We start from the raw sequence: 14,986 nt of genomic DNA, 5'->3' as shown, positions 1-14,986 counted from the left end.
GTGCTGAGACTAAAAGTATGTACCACCAAGCCTTATATACATACATACATACATACATACATACATACACCTATACATACATATCTATGTCTGTCTATATCTTCCCAACTCTGTTCTATGTTAGTCTATTTCCTATTGTTATAACAACATAGGACGGAACACTTCAAAATGAAAGGATTCTTTATTTCACAGTTTCCAAAGGTGAGAATTCCAAGAATTTCAAGGTCAGGTGGCCCCCCAGACTGAGCCTCTGGTAGGGGCGCCTTTGGAATCACGTGATTGTAGAACGCACTGGGTTGAGAGCGTGAGCACAAGGTCCTGGAGTGAAGGTGAAATGAGAAGTCAGGAGCGGTTTAGGCTTTAAAGCCTCTCTTTGCCTTGTTCTCGGGTTCCCATGGCAACCGCTTTAAGCCTTTCAAAGGCAAGACCGCTCACTGTTCTGACCACCTTCCCCCAGGCCCAGCTTTAAAGGTCCTACTACTTCTTAACACTGCCCACTGCCACTGGGCAGAGACCGACCATCTCACAGTGCACAGCCTCCAGTGACTTGGTTTCCTCTTTCCTCACAGCCTGGAGCGGCCACATCACTGCAGCCGTCTCTGTGGGGCTTTGGCCCCTAAGCTCCTTTCCGGTCCTCCACTGCATTGACTCCCGTGCTGTTCATGATGCTGCGCATGCCCAGATGCTCCCCCTGCCTGTCTCCACCTCCTTGGCTAGGTGGTTGAGAACTGCTGATTTCTCTTGCTGGCTCCGCAGCTTCCTGGGTGGGTGGCCCTGTTTTCTGTCATTTTAGGCTGTAGGGACTCCTTTACCCAAGGAGGAATGGAATGGGAACAAGTCAGCAAAGCGTGGGGCAGTGGCAGCCTTTTGGGCAACTTGAGGCTTGCTCCACAGAAAGTGCTGCGGGTGAGCCCGGCCAGGAGCCTGCTTTAGAGGCTCCATCTTGGGTGTATCTTCGTGTAAGATGAAGGATAGGTGTGTGTGTGCGCCCAGGCCCTGCTGGTCTCCCCACAGCTGAAGGGAGAGAAGGTAGAAGGGAGGCGCACCCCATCCCAGGGTGCCCCCGTTTCCAAGATCAGATCCTGGTGAGGGTTGCAAGCCTGAGAGAACGGCCTTATGTTCCTGGCACAGTATGGCCTGGCCCTGGATGCCCAGCTCTGGCTTCTGCCTTGTTTGGGCAATGCTGACCCAGGCCAGGTCTGGGTGCCAAGTCCTGAGGGCTGGACAAAGGCAGAAAGAGCAGATAGGATCTGAGGTCCAGCTCCTGGGAACTTGAGGGTGCCCGCCCTGTGCTTATACTGACTTCCTGCTCCAGGGATCTCTGTCTGGCAAGTTGGGCGCGGCCACAGTCTGAGGGTAGGGTGGTGGGAGGGGGGCATCCTCTCTCAACCCTCCTCATGGACTCTGCACACCAGGCACAGAGCAGTGGGAAGCAACAGTGTGTAATGGGGTTTAAAAACCCTAGGTTTCTGGTGTTTAGTGGGAAGGGGCCAAGGATACCAAGTTGATAAGTTATTTATTTATGTAGAGTGACAGCTGTGACAGACACAGGATGTGGGACAGACAGGACAATAGGAAACACAACACTACACACACACACACACACACACACACACACACACACACCAATTAATTTAAAAGAAGATGGAGTTGGCCTACCTTTAATCCCAACACTCGGGAAGCAGGTAGGCAGATCGCTAGGCGTTTGAGGCTAGACTGGTCTACATAGGGAGTTCTAGGCCAGTCAGGGCCACATGGTAAGATCCTGTTTAAGAAAAGGAGATGGAAAGAGACATGTAGGGATGAAACACAGGCTATTACAAATGAATTCAAATGCAGCTGTAATTACAAGATATGAAAGGTCACAAAAGGTCAAGTACTCTGGGTCAGAAAAAAAGACTGCACACTTAAATGACTTTATGCAATGTTTTATTTTATTTTATGTTGCTTAAACAAGATGACTGAGACCTGTTAATTTATACAGAATATTTTTTTTTTGCTCAAGTTTGAGAAGACCAAGAGTATGACCTTAGAATGTGCTTGGCTTCTATCGAAGACCTCGTGTGGCTTCAGCTTGTGATAGGAAGAGACAGGACATGTGGGCTCATGAATTGAAAAAAAAAGTACAGGAGCAGCCTTGTTTCATGGTGGTAACTAGCCCAGTCCGAGGGACCAAAAACTTGCTCCTTTGAAGCAACATTAAGCCTTCACAAAGGCCCTGGGCTGGTCCCCTAAAGACTTCTGGCTAGGAGCCACCTCTCAGCCCTGCCATGCAGAACCATGAAGACTTAACAGGTGCACCACTGTGGACGGATGTGTTCAAACCACAGTATACAAAAGGCCCTTCTAAGGCATCGACTACGGCCAAAGGACAGAAAGACACACTATGATGACTTATAAAACAGTGGGAGAGAGAAAGAAAGATGCCATTATGTGACAGGGCTCACGTGGAGGTTATTTTACTGGAGAAAGGGGAAGGGAAGGAGGAAGACCAGCCTCTGGAGACAGGTGTGGCAGAAGAAGAAGAGGAACAGGCAGAGAGGCAGAGAGGGGAGAAAAGGCACCTCTTTTGAGGGGATGTAGTTGTAGCCTCATAGCTGATGATGTTGTCAGCACCCTGAGCAGGTCAGAGTACTGCCTGAGTGCTGGCAAGTGCACCTGCCAGGTGACAGGGGGCAGGCCAGCATAATGCCCGAATACTAACACACACCACAAAAACAAAACAAAAGAAACAATCAAAAAAAAAAAAAAACCCACCAGCCGTGTCAGATCAAACAGCAGGCAGCAAGGATGCTAACAGCAAATCAAGTTCCTGGAAATTCTAGAAGAGACAGGGAAGAGACACAGATGAGAACACACAGAAAGAAAGGGGCTTTCTGTCTGTGGTATCTGAGTTGTGCTTCCTCTGTTGCTCAGGCTGACTTTGAACTCTTGGGATAAAGTGATTCTCTTGCCTCTACCTGAGAATTTGCTGATACTGTAGGTGTTATGGCCAAAGTCCAGAAATAACACCCTGAGCCCGAATCTGGTGCAAAAGCATACAGCCTTTATTGAGAGTTAACTCAGGTCCCTCCTTTCATCCTGAGTGGCAGCAGCAGTCGCTGCAACAGCAATAATAGCAGCTACAGGAGCAGAGCAGGAAAGACCCCAGTAGTAAGGGGGTGGGGGTGTTATAGAGTGGAAGGCTTGGGGAATTCCAAGTCTATAGGCTTGTGATTGGCTGCCCACTCTGGGCGAAGGTCCAGAAAAGGTTATGGTACATCTGTAGGTTAGGGGTTACTACTTCCCTAAGCTTAAGGTCTATGGGGTGTCTCTAGACTAGAGGTTACTAATTCCCTACTCAGAGACTGGTCAGTTTTTCCTGCTCAGGGATTGGTTTGTTTTGTGTCAGGAGCAGAGATGGCTCTGATTTCAAGGCCAGACTATGTTTCTTTCTCTGGTCCATTTTAGCTTTTAGGCTCCAATTTTAGAGCCAGGGCGAATTTCTTTAACAGGGTCTGATTCTAGGGGCAAGGTATGTGTTCTTTTGGCTCTGGCTTCGGACACAGGGTGTTTTTTCTCTGGCTTTGGGTTCAGGAATAAAGTATTTCTTTTGTTAGCTCAGGTCCCAAATCCAGGGTGTGTTTCTTTCACTGGCCAGAGTGTTCATGGATTGTGCTTGGGCTATGGATCACAGATCTGCTGGGGCCTGGGTCTCTCAGTAGGCACCTGCCATTGGTCTATTGATTTAGGAGTCAGTGGGTATTTTTACATTAATTTATTCGTTTTATTTTGTGTGTAAGTGTTTTGTCCACACGTGTGTATGTGCACTATGTATGTACTTAGCACCGAGGCCGGAAGACAGCGGGCTGGGATCCTCTGGAACTGGAGGAAATGGACTGTTATGGTTTTGGTCTCTTTAAGGGGTAAGCCACGCCCACTCCCTGCGACTCCTGCCCTCCTCCCGCCATCTTAGATTTCTCACTGTCCCCCCCCTCGTGGCGCACGCACATGTCTCTCTCCTCTTCTCTTCTTCTTCCCCCACACTCTCTCTCCTCTAAGTAATAAATATCCAATTCTATTCTATATGATATGTCTGCCCATGTGCCTTCCTTCTACCTGCTGCCTGCTCACACCCGCCCGCATGGCGGGACCAGCCTGCCCAGCCGCTCGCCTAGCTAGGACCAGCAACCACTCCGGGGTCCGGCAGCTGTCTCTGCCTGGGACTAGCTGCTCTGTGGGCCCGCCGGGGATCTTGCAGCATTTTTTAAATGGACGGTTGTAACAAGCATGTGGTGCTGGAAACCTCAGTCTTCTGCCAAAGAAACCAGCACTTTTAACTGCTTAGCCATCTCTCCACCTCCGGGAATCAGCCTTTGTGTGGGTGTTGGGGGTGCATGTGCACATGTGTGCATGTATGCCGAGGCTGGAAGTCAGGCTTGAATATCAGTCTTCAGGATAGTCAAACCTTGCTTTTCAGACAGGGTCTCTCACTGGCCCTTGCCAATTATGCCGGCTGACCAGGGAGCCCCACAGAGCCTCCTGCCTCCGCCTTCCCAACACCAAGACCACAGTGTGCTTTTCATGTGGGTTGTGGGAGTTGAACTTAGGGCCTCATGCTTGCCAATCAAGCACTTTACCCTGTTGGGAGCTGCGTGGCCTAGATTTGGACCAGTATTTGAGTGCTTGTCCAACAGGTCTCCAGATGAGGCAAAGCCCATGGGACAGTCTCACTCAGTGAGGACCAGAGGACTTTGGGACAGAGCTGAATACTGCTGGGGCCATGTGGCCTACACACTCTCTTTCCTCTCGTAATATTGATGAATCTCTTGGTCGTTTTTAGTGTTACTTTGTCAGTCACATGTGGGACAAATGTGATCAGTCTTTGAAATCACATTTTTTTTTCTAAATTATTTTCCCCTTAAAGTCTTTGGGAACTGATGTTTCTCAGGTTTCTTGTCTGGGGATGCCAGCTGTCACTCCAGACCCCGAGAGCTGTCTGATTCAGGGCTGACAGGATCGGAAGCAATTTGCCCCTATTTCTGTAAATATGCTTTGTTAAGATTTGAATGGGATTGTTGTTCTTGAAACTGTGTGCCTATGTTTATCACCTTTTAGTTTTGTAAAGACAGGATGTGCCTGCTCGATATTTGGCCAGACTAGCAGAATGATAAGTGTTGTTTTTGGTTTAAAAGTTGTTTTGATGTTAAAGTTGGGAGAAAAAAACATATTTGACATATTTGTTTTTGATGAAGGTTAATGTTGGAGGGTAAGAAAAACATATCTCTTAGTATGGAAAACATGTGTGTTTTGATATGTAAATTAAAGATGCCTGGAGCTATCTGAGGGGGTCACTTGTGTGAAACTCACCTGGTGGTTGGACAGTTCATTTCTTTGCACCGACACCCTGTGAGCTGTGGTGAACTCATGTCAACAACAGCCACTGAGTTCAGCTCTCGTGTTGCTGAGTTGCTCTGAATGCTTCTAAAAATGTCAGTTGGCTAAACTTGGGTGGGCCTAGTTCTGGGGTCACTATTGTTTCACTGAACACATGCATCCATCACCCCACAATATTATACAGTCTCTCTGTAAGCCTGAAAATATGGTATTGTGGTTGAGGGATGGCTCAGCAGTAAAGGCGCTTTCTGTGCACGTGTGAGTTAGAATCCTGAACACCAATGTTTTTAAAAAACAAGACATGCTGGGCATGGTGTCACACACCTTTAGTGCCAGGACTTTGGAGGTAAAAGAAGGCAGATCTCTGAGTTCGAGGCTAGTCTGGTCTGCAGAGTGAATTCCAGGACAGCCAGGGCTACACAGAGAAACCCTGTCTCTGAAAACCAAAACCAAAACCAACCAAACCGATACACAGCGGGAACAACTGTAATCCCAGTGCTTCTATGGGATAATGAGAGAGAGGTAGAGACTAAAGAGCTCCTGGAAGCTCATAGACCAGCTAGCCTGGCACAGACAGCAGAACACAGCAAAGGCCCGATTTCAAAACAAGGTAGAGGTGTTGCCTCCGCCACTCCACTCTGTTTACAGATGTTCTGTGTCCTCCTCCACGGTCTAGCCTAGTCTAACCTTCTCTACCTTCAGTGCGGAGGAGCTCCAGGTTTGGGCCAGGATCCTCCCTACCTTTCTGCCATTCTCTAGAACTCTCCCACCTCTATCTACCCACACATTCCTAGCCTGGAACAGGAAGCTCTGCCTACTTGCCTTAATACTACCCAAACTACTTCTAACTTCTATACCTAGCCTGCATCCATGCCCTCTCTTCTCTGCCACCCTGCTCCATCTATAACAAACTTAAAACTAACAAAGGAGGGCCACATGCTCAGATCTCATTGCAGGGTGACAGCAATTTAAAAGATCAAGTCCGTATCTTCTCTTCAAAAGCAGTGGAAATGGCAGCCAACGAGAATTACCTGGAGGAGCTCTAGGACACAGAAGTGAAAAATCAGAACAATCGCAAATAAATGGCTTAATGATGTAACTCAAAATTTGAAAAGAAGAAGAACAGAAACAAGAACAAGGGAAGTGGAGAGATGGCTCAGTGGTTAAGAACACTGGCTGCTTTTCCAGGGGATCCAGGATCAATTCCCATCACCCACATGGCAGCTTACAACTGTCTGTAACTCCAGGATCCAACACCTTCACACTGACATACATGCAGGCAAAGCACCAATAAAATAAAAATAACAACAGGCCAGTCTGGTCTACAGAGCAAGATCCAGGACAGGTTCCATAGCTACAGAGAAACCCTGTCTCAAAAAACCAAAATAATAATAATAACAACAAGAAGAAACCAAATCCAAACCCAGCCAAGAGCGAAAATAACAAAATCAAGATAGTGATGTCTTCTTGATTCACTGCCCTTGATTAGATGAAGTGTCTCTCTTCATCTCTTCTGATTAATTTTAGTTTGAATTTTATTTTGTCACATATGAAAATAGCAATGCCTGCTTGCTTCCTGATTCCTTTTGATTAGAGTTCTTTGTCTTAACCTTTACTCTAAAGCAGTGCCTATCTTTACAATTAAAGACGTGTTTCTTGTAAGCAACAGACAGATGCATTTTGTTTCTTGATCATCTACCGGTTTTTCTGCTGCCAGTTTTAAGTTTTAGTTCATTGTGGTCAGATATGATACGGGGAGTGGAGACCTATCTGTTGGAGAATTTGAGGTTTTGAATGGATTTATAGTTCACAGTAGACTCCTACCAGATGTTCAAAGAGTTACAGTCAATTCTTCTTTAGCCATTCAAAAAAAAAAAACCCAGAAATAAAAGGAACATTTCACTTCTATGAAGCCACTATAAACACTAATACCAAAGCAGGTAAAGACACAATAACAAGAAAAGAAAACTACAGGCCAATATCCCTGATGAATATAACCTCAAAAATACTGAATAAAACACTTGCAAACAGCTGAGCTGGCACACGCCTTTAATCTCAGCACTTGGGAGGCAGAGGCAGGCGGATCTCTGTGAGTTGGAGGTCAGAGTGAGTTCCAGGTCAGGCTCCAAAGCTACAGAGAAACCCTGTCTCGAAAAACAAAACAAACAAAAAGAAGAAACACTTGCAAACAATGTAGACATACATTTAAAATATTATACAACACGACCAAGTTGGCTTTATCCCTAAAATGCAGGGATGAGTCAACATTCTCAAGTGAATAAATGTAATAAACTATATAAATAAACTTAAAGACAAAAATTACATGGTCATCTCAAAAGACGCAGGAAAAAAGTCTATGACAAAATCCAACATGTCTTCATTATAGCAGTCTTGGATAATGTAGGGCTAGACAGAACATATCTCAACATATGAGAAACCCACAGTCAGTATCATCATAAACAGAGAAAAGATTAAAGCAACCCCACAAATGTCAGGGATGAGACAGGGATGCCCACTGTTCCTACTTCTTTTCAACACTGTGTTTGAGGTAGTAGTTGGAGCAATAAGGCCAGAGAGAGATTAAAGGGGTACAAATAGTGAATGAAGAAGTCACATTATCCTCGTTTGAAGATAATACGATCCTCTCTGTTGGAGATCCCAAAAATTCCACCAGAAAACTTCTAGAAGTGATTATCAAATGGAGTGTGGCAGGATACATAATCAACTTGCAGAAATCAATAGCTTCTCTGTACACCAATATCAAACATCCAGAGAAGGAGATCATGGGCACACTCCTATTCACAACAACCTCAAGAAAATAAGATGTCCAAGAATAAACCTAGGAAGTGAAGGACCTCTGCAATGAGAACTTTAAAACTCTGAAGAAAGAGATAGAGAAAGACACTAGAGAATGGAAAGACACCCCCTGTTCATGGACTGATAGGATTAACACTGTGAAAATGACCACTCTACCAAAAGCTATTTACAGCTTCAATGCAATCTCAATCAAAATCTTATCTCATTCTTCTCAGAAGTAGAAAAAAAACTATTCTAAAATTCATATGAAACAACAAAAGACCAAAGAAAGCCAAAAACAATCCTGAGTCTCCCTGCCCACCCCACAAATGCTGCAGGGATTAACATTGCAGATCTTAAAAGATATTGTAGAGACATCATAACAAAAATTAATATGGTATTGGCACCAAAACAGACACATAGATCAATGGAACAGAAATAAAAGACTCCAAAATAAGTACATGTAACTTTGGTCACTTAATGTTTGATAGTGATGCCAAATACATCTCACTGGAAGAAAGAAAGCATCTTCTGGAAAATCTGGAAGTACCCATAAAGAATGTGACTAGACCCGTCTATCACCTTGCACAAAAAGTAACTCCTAATGGATTAAGGACCTGAAGTACTAAAGTTGCTAGAAAAAAACATGGGCAGTAGCCTATGTGATACGGGTGCAGGAAATGACTTCCCGGATAATATTCCACTTGCCTGAGAAATAAGGCCAAAAACTGAGTAGTGGGATCTCATGAAACTTAAAAGTTTCTGCACAGCTAAAGAAACAGTCAATCAGGCCAGTTCCTGGGATCTCAGAGTGAACCTGATCAGAGTCCATCCTGGTCAGTATTTAATTAAAGCTTGTTTCAAATTTGGCTCAAAGAAAAAAAGAAGAAAGAAAAGAAAAAGAAAGAAACAATTAACCAAGTGAAGAGGAAGCAAACAGAATGGGAGAGAGATTCTGCTAAATCTGACAGAGGATTAATATCCAGAACACATAGAGAACTCAAAAACCAGGGCTGGAGAGATGGCTCAGAGGTTAAGTGCACTGGCTGCTCTTCCAAAGGTCCTGAGTTCAATTCCCAGAAACCACATGTTGGCTCACAACCTGGTGTATGTGAGCATTCACATACATAAAGTATTAATAAAGTTTTAAAAAAAGAAAAGAAACAGAAAAAGAACTCAAAAACAAGACCAAAAAAAGAAAGAAAAAAGAGAAAGGAAGGAAGGAAGGAAGGAAGGAAGGAAGGAAGGAAAGAAGGAAGAGAAAAGGACCCATTCAAAAAATTAAATAGGCCTGGGACCTGAATCAAGAGTTCTTAAAAGAAGAGAAAAGAATGGCTATGAAATAGCTCATAAAATGTTCATCTTCCCTAGAAATTAGGGAAATACAAGGCAACCTTTAGTAGGAATGGCAAAGATCAGTAGATACATCTTAAGAATACTCTTAGCCGGGCGGTGGTGGCGCACGCCTTTAATCCCAGCACAAGGGAGGCAGAGGCAGGCGGATCTCTGTGAGTTCGAGACCAGCCTGGTCTACAAGAGCTAGTTCCAGGACAGGCTCCAAAGCCGCAGAGAAACCCTGTCTCGAAAAACAAAAACAAAAACAAAAACAACAACAACAAAAAAAAAAGAATACTCTTGCACCCAAGACTCAGGGAACATTGCAGAAGAGTGAGCTGAAAGATCGAATGAGCCAGAGGACCAATGAGTTTTCTGAGAGATTGTGTCTGCTAGTAACATCAGAAGCTGTTCCATAAAGTCTCACCGACATGACTGCCTACATGTGAGCCCATGTGTGAGGACACCAGCAATCATGATGAACTGGACAGGGAAAAGGCCGGGAGGCCTCAGCCCTACACAAAGAACTACAGGCAACTGAGTGAGCTGGGAGTGAGATGGGCCTCCCTAGGGAAGAACACTCCAATTGGTTGTCTAGTACCGAAAACATGCATGCAAGCATCATTATATGGACTTTAAAAGTTATATTTAGAAACATATATGTATATGCAAATACATATATGCATGCAATAACAATTAATAAAAAAAGAAGTCATGGCTTTGAATGAGAGTGGGGAGGAGTATATTGGAGGATGGAAAGGGAAGGGAGAAATGTAAAACTACTTTCTCACGAACAAACAAACAAAAAAACCAAGGTTGAGTTAGGGTTAGAGTGCCCTCTGATCTCCATGTGTGCACTGCACTGCACGCACGCGCGCACACACACACACACACATGCACACACACGTGAACACATGTAGACATACATCATGCAATACATACACACAGACACTCATGATATTATAGTTTCAGCATATTATTCTGCCTACATAAATCCAAATTTTGTTGGATTTATACTTTAGTATTCCACTTCGGGATTAATTGTTCTGAAAAAAGAAAAAACAAAACAAAACTAAAATACGCCATTTGGAACCAGGCACCTATAATTTCAGCACTTGGATGTGGAGACAGGAGAAGCATGAGACTGGGGCTAGTGTAAGCTACACACAGAAAAACTGTACAATTCAGTGGAGTTTTAGCATGTTTGTAGACTTGTGTCATATGTTAAAACATATTAATGGCCCCCAAATAAAACTATGGACCCAACAGTAGTTAATTTCCAGTGTGTCTTCTCTCCCTGCCTGTCTCTCCCAGGCCCGTGTTAGCCACCAAACCACTCCATGTGCACATTTAGATTAGCTACTCCAGGCACTTCATACATTTCCGCTCATACAATGGAGAAGCAGACAACCTTTGAGCCTCTGAGTGCAGACTCTTCATTTGGTGTGTTTCCTAGGTTCGTCTGTGCTGCAACCCCTATATTCATCCCTTCTCACGGCTTGAACTATGTGAACAGTCTGTGGCTCTGTCATTCAACACATAATATTTAGAATCATTAAGCTTCTTGGCTGATTGGCCCCTTTATCATGAAGTAACATTTTTTTCTTTGATCCTGTAAAATTTCATAGTGAATTCTCTCTGATATAAACATGGCCCCGTATGCATCTGGCTATGTTGGTACGTCTCTTCCTCAGCCTTTAGTTTTCTGTCTACACAGCTCATCATACCTGAGTGAGTTCCTCTTAGGTTCAGTGTATTGGGCTGGGTGATTTTGTCCCCTCCATCAGTCTCCGTCATTGACTGCTGCTTGTGGATCATTCCTATTTGATTCAATTACTGTCGCAGTGAGGCTTAAGTCTGGTGTTTTGTTTTTGTTTTTGTTTGTTTGTTTTGTCTCCCCAGCTCTGTTACTGCTCTGTTATAGCCCTGCCTTCCTGAAGTTTACTTGAAAAATTTCTAAAGTTGTATTTTTAGTTTCTATAGGTTTGGGTCGTATCCCTTTCTTTGGTTTCTAAGGGATACGACCCTTAGAATTGTACTGTGTGTTTAATGCAGCAAAGTCTCTTGGTCTCTCATTCCACTTTGCAGGTGGAATGAGAAAGATTTCATCTCCCCTTTTCCTCATTCCTGACATCACTATGTTCAGGTTTCTCCATCTCCCCGCTTCCTGATGTCTTCATCATGTGCAAGCGTCTTCTACCAGTCTGTCCTGATGTCACTATGTTCAAGTATCTCTCATTTCCCCTCACTTCCTGATGTCACTGTTCGGGTGTCTTCTACCCCCTTCCTGATGTCACTATGTTCGGGTGACTTCTACCCCCCTTCCTGATGTCACTGTGTTCGGGTGTCTTCTACCCCCCTTCCTGATGTCACTGTGTTCGGGTGACTTCTACCTCCCTTCCTGATGTCACTGTGTTCGGGTGTCTTCTACCCCCCTTCCTGATGTCACTGTGTTTCGCTGTTGTCTCCTCCTTGAAAATGAGAGCCACAACAGGCACTGTAATACTTTTGCTTCACTTAGAAAACAGAGTTTGGAAAATGGAAGGGGAGGAAGGTCTATTTGTTCTTTATTCCTAATAGCATATTTAAGACACAATTGTTGAGGCTGGAGAGATGGTTTGGTGGTTAAGAGCACTTAATGTTTGTTTAGAGACATCTGACAACCTTCTGCAGCTGCAGTTCCAAGGGATCCAACACTCTCTCCTGGTCTCCTCAGGTACCAAGCATTTGCATGGTGCTTTGACATACATGCATGCAAACACCTATACACATAAAACAAAAATAAATAAATCTAAAATTCAAAAAACCCACAAATGTCCATTTTCTGTATTTGGGAATTATTAGTGGTAAGATGTCTTTTATAATTAATTTTCTAGGTTAACATACAAAGTATTGGGTTTCACTTTTTTTCTCCTATTTTACACTAGTTTTAAGCAGACTGTAATGATGTCCTTTAGTGTTTCTTATATTTGCTACGTCTCCAAGCCCTTGGCTGCCTGGCTGTTATGATGTTAAATGAACCTGATAAGTTCATCTGTTACACTTGGCTCCTAGTTGGTGGCACTATTTGGAGCAATTTAGAACTTTTCAGAAGTGGGGCCACCTAACTGGAGGAAGTGGGGATCCTGGGGACAGGCCTCAGGGTCACAGCCTAGAAGCAGCTTCCATGCACCCTGCAGCCATGCTTTTGCCACCATGATGGGCTGTATGCCCTGAACGTATGAGCCAAACACACCTCTCCTCCTTAAGTCAGGAGCTGGTCATACTTATTAGGAAAATCACAACTACACTACAGTGGGTTTATAGAGTTGAACAAATCTGCAAATTTTCAGTTAATGTTTCTTCAAGCACATATGATTCATCTCCCTTGACTTTTTTAGAGACTCTAATAACATGTCCACTAATCTGTCTGCGGATCTGTCTGAGCCTGGAGCGCAGCTTCCTCCCCACGCTGACAGCTGGCCCTTGTGTGCTGCACTGGATTCAGTTCCTACTTTTAGGTCTGTAAGTTCACTAACCATATCTTTCGCAAGCTATGCCAGATTTTTGGTTTTTTGTTTGTTGATGTAGGTGGGTCTGTTTTGTGTCGATTTCATTGGTTTAATAAAGAAACTGCCTTGGCCCTTTGATAGGACAGAAAATTAGGTAGGCGGAGTAAACAGAACAGAATGCTGGGAAGAAGGGAAGTGAGGTCTGACGCCATTCCTCTCCTCTCAAGAGAGACGCATGGAACCAGCTGCCAGGTCAGACATGCTGAATCTTTCCGGTAATCCACCACCTCGTGGTGCTACACACATTAATAGAAATGGGTTAAGCAAGATGTGAGAATTAGCCAATAAGAGGCTGAAGCTAATGGGCCAGGCAGAGTTTTAAAGAATACAGTTTGTGTGTTGTTATTTCGGGTGTAAAGCTAGCAGTACGGTAACAGGGCGGGATAAAAAGCAGGCCTGCTCGCCTCATCACTACAGTTTGTTTGATACAGGGTCTCACTATATAGTCCAGGCTAGCCTCTAACTTGAAATCCTCTTGCCTCAGTCTCTTGAGTGCTGGGATTACAAGTGTGTACCACCACATCCAGTGAATTAATAAACTTTTTTTTTTTTTTTGGTTTTTCGAGACAGGGTTTCCCTGTAGTTTCTAGAGCCTGTCCTGGAACTAGCTCTTGTAGACCAGGCTGGCCTTGAACTCAGAGATCTGCCTGCCTCTGCCTCCCGAGTGCTGGGATTAAAGGCGTGCGCCACCACTGCCCGGCTATTAATAAACTTTTGAAACTAAGGTTGCCTAATGCTGATTACAGGCAATGAAAGATAACAACATCGGTAATATGACCTCCTAAATCCAATGAGTAAGGACACTGATAATAGTATTGCTTATAATAGAAATGTGTCACTTGCAGGGGCTCAGTATGTAGATTGTTTGTCAAAGGGAAAACGATGATCACATATCAAAAGATGCCTGGAGGGATGGCTAAGTAATTGGCTGAATGCAGTCAGCTCTCTGGATCTACAATTACAGACTCAACCAACTGTAGATGAAAATATATGAAGTCAGGTATGGTAACATATACCTTTTATCCCAGCATTTGGGAAGCAGAGGCAGGTGGATCTCCAGGCCAGCCTGGTCTACATACCTGGTTAGTGGACAACCAGGTTTATAGAGTGAGACTTTGTCTTCACCAAGAAAAAAATTGGCACGTGAAATATATATTTATAATATATATGTGAAATAATATGTATTCATATTATGTATATAAAGAAAATTGTATCTGTACTGAACACTTCTGTATTGTTATGATTCTCTGAACAAAGTAGTGTACCAGTTATTCATACATCATCTGCAATGTTCTAGGTATCTACCGTAGCCTAGATATGATTTAAAGTACACAGGGAAATGTCTGCAGACTGAAAGATCACACGTTTATACACCAGCTCTGAGCATCTGTGGATTTGGGGAATGAGTCCCTAGGTGGCATCCTAGTATTAGCATTAGTTCAATGTCCTTTGAACCAGGACTCAAGCTCCACTAATCCCTTTGGGGTTGTGGTCATTATCATCTGTGACTCTCAGAACTTCAGAAGAGTTGGCCACATTCACACTCCACCTGCAAGTGTTGGGGACAGACACCACACTGGGCACCAGAAAAATCCCTAATCATGTGGACATTTTTAACAAAGTGGTAGGTGTTTCTAATCTAGTGACAAAGGAGACTCCAGAATGACTTGGTGATTTCAGATAGACAAGGGTATAAAGCTGTGCGGTGGTGAGTGTGACAAAGGACAGAGGTCATTGTAGACACTAGAGAGTGGAGAGGAAGGGAGTGGAACATCACTGCTACCTCTCTGGGGCTTGGGGAGAGACCAGGCTGGACTTTGAAGTCTACAGGACTCCAGGACTCTGTCACATGGAGTTCCCTACCCACCCTCACAAAACTCTCCTGCTCATTGACTCTTTGAAGATGCTAAAACCACAGCGACCTCTGA

At 44.1% G+C, this 14,986-nt stretch overlaps 1 long non-coding RNA gene across 1 annotated transcript; it reads left to right on the top strand.

Moving 5' to 3' along the window:
- The first annotated feature begins 1,195 nt into the window (after nucleotides 1-1,195).
- LOC119825111 lies at nucleotides 1,196-5,325 on the top strand. Its single transcript, XR_005287167.1, has 2 exons — nucleotides 1,196-3,905; nucleotides 4,677-5,325. It is a non-coding gene; the product is annotated as an uncharacterized LOC119825111 (long non-coding RNA).
- The last annotated feature ends 9,661 nt before the right edge of the window (nucleotides 5,326-14,986 follow it).

The sequence above is a fragment of the Arvicola amphibius genome, chromosome 10 (assembly GCF_903992535.2).
Source record: "Arvicola amphibius chromosome 10, mArvAmp1.2, whole genome shotgun sequence".
Classification (NCBI taxonomy): Eukaryota; Metazoa; Chordata; class Mammalia; order Rodentia; family Cricetidae; genus Arvicola; species Arvicola amphibius.
The sequence above is the reverse complement of the archived record's forward strand: the minus strand, read 5'-3'. Positions and strand labels throughout refer to the sequence as shown.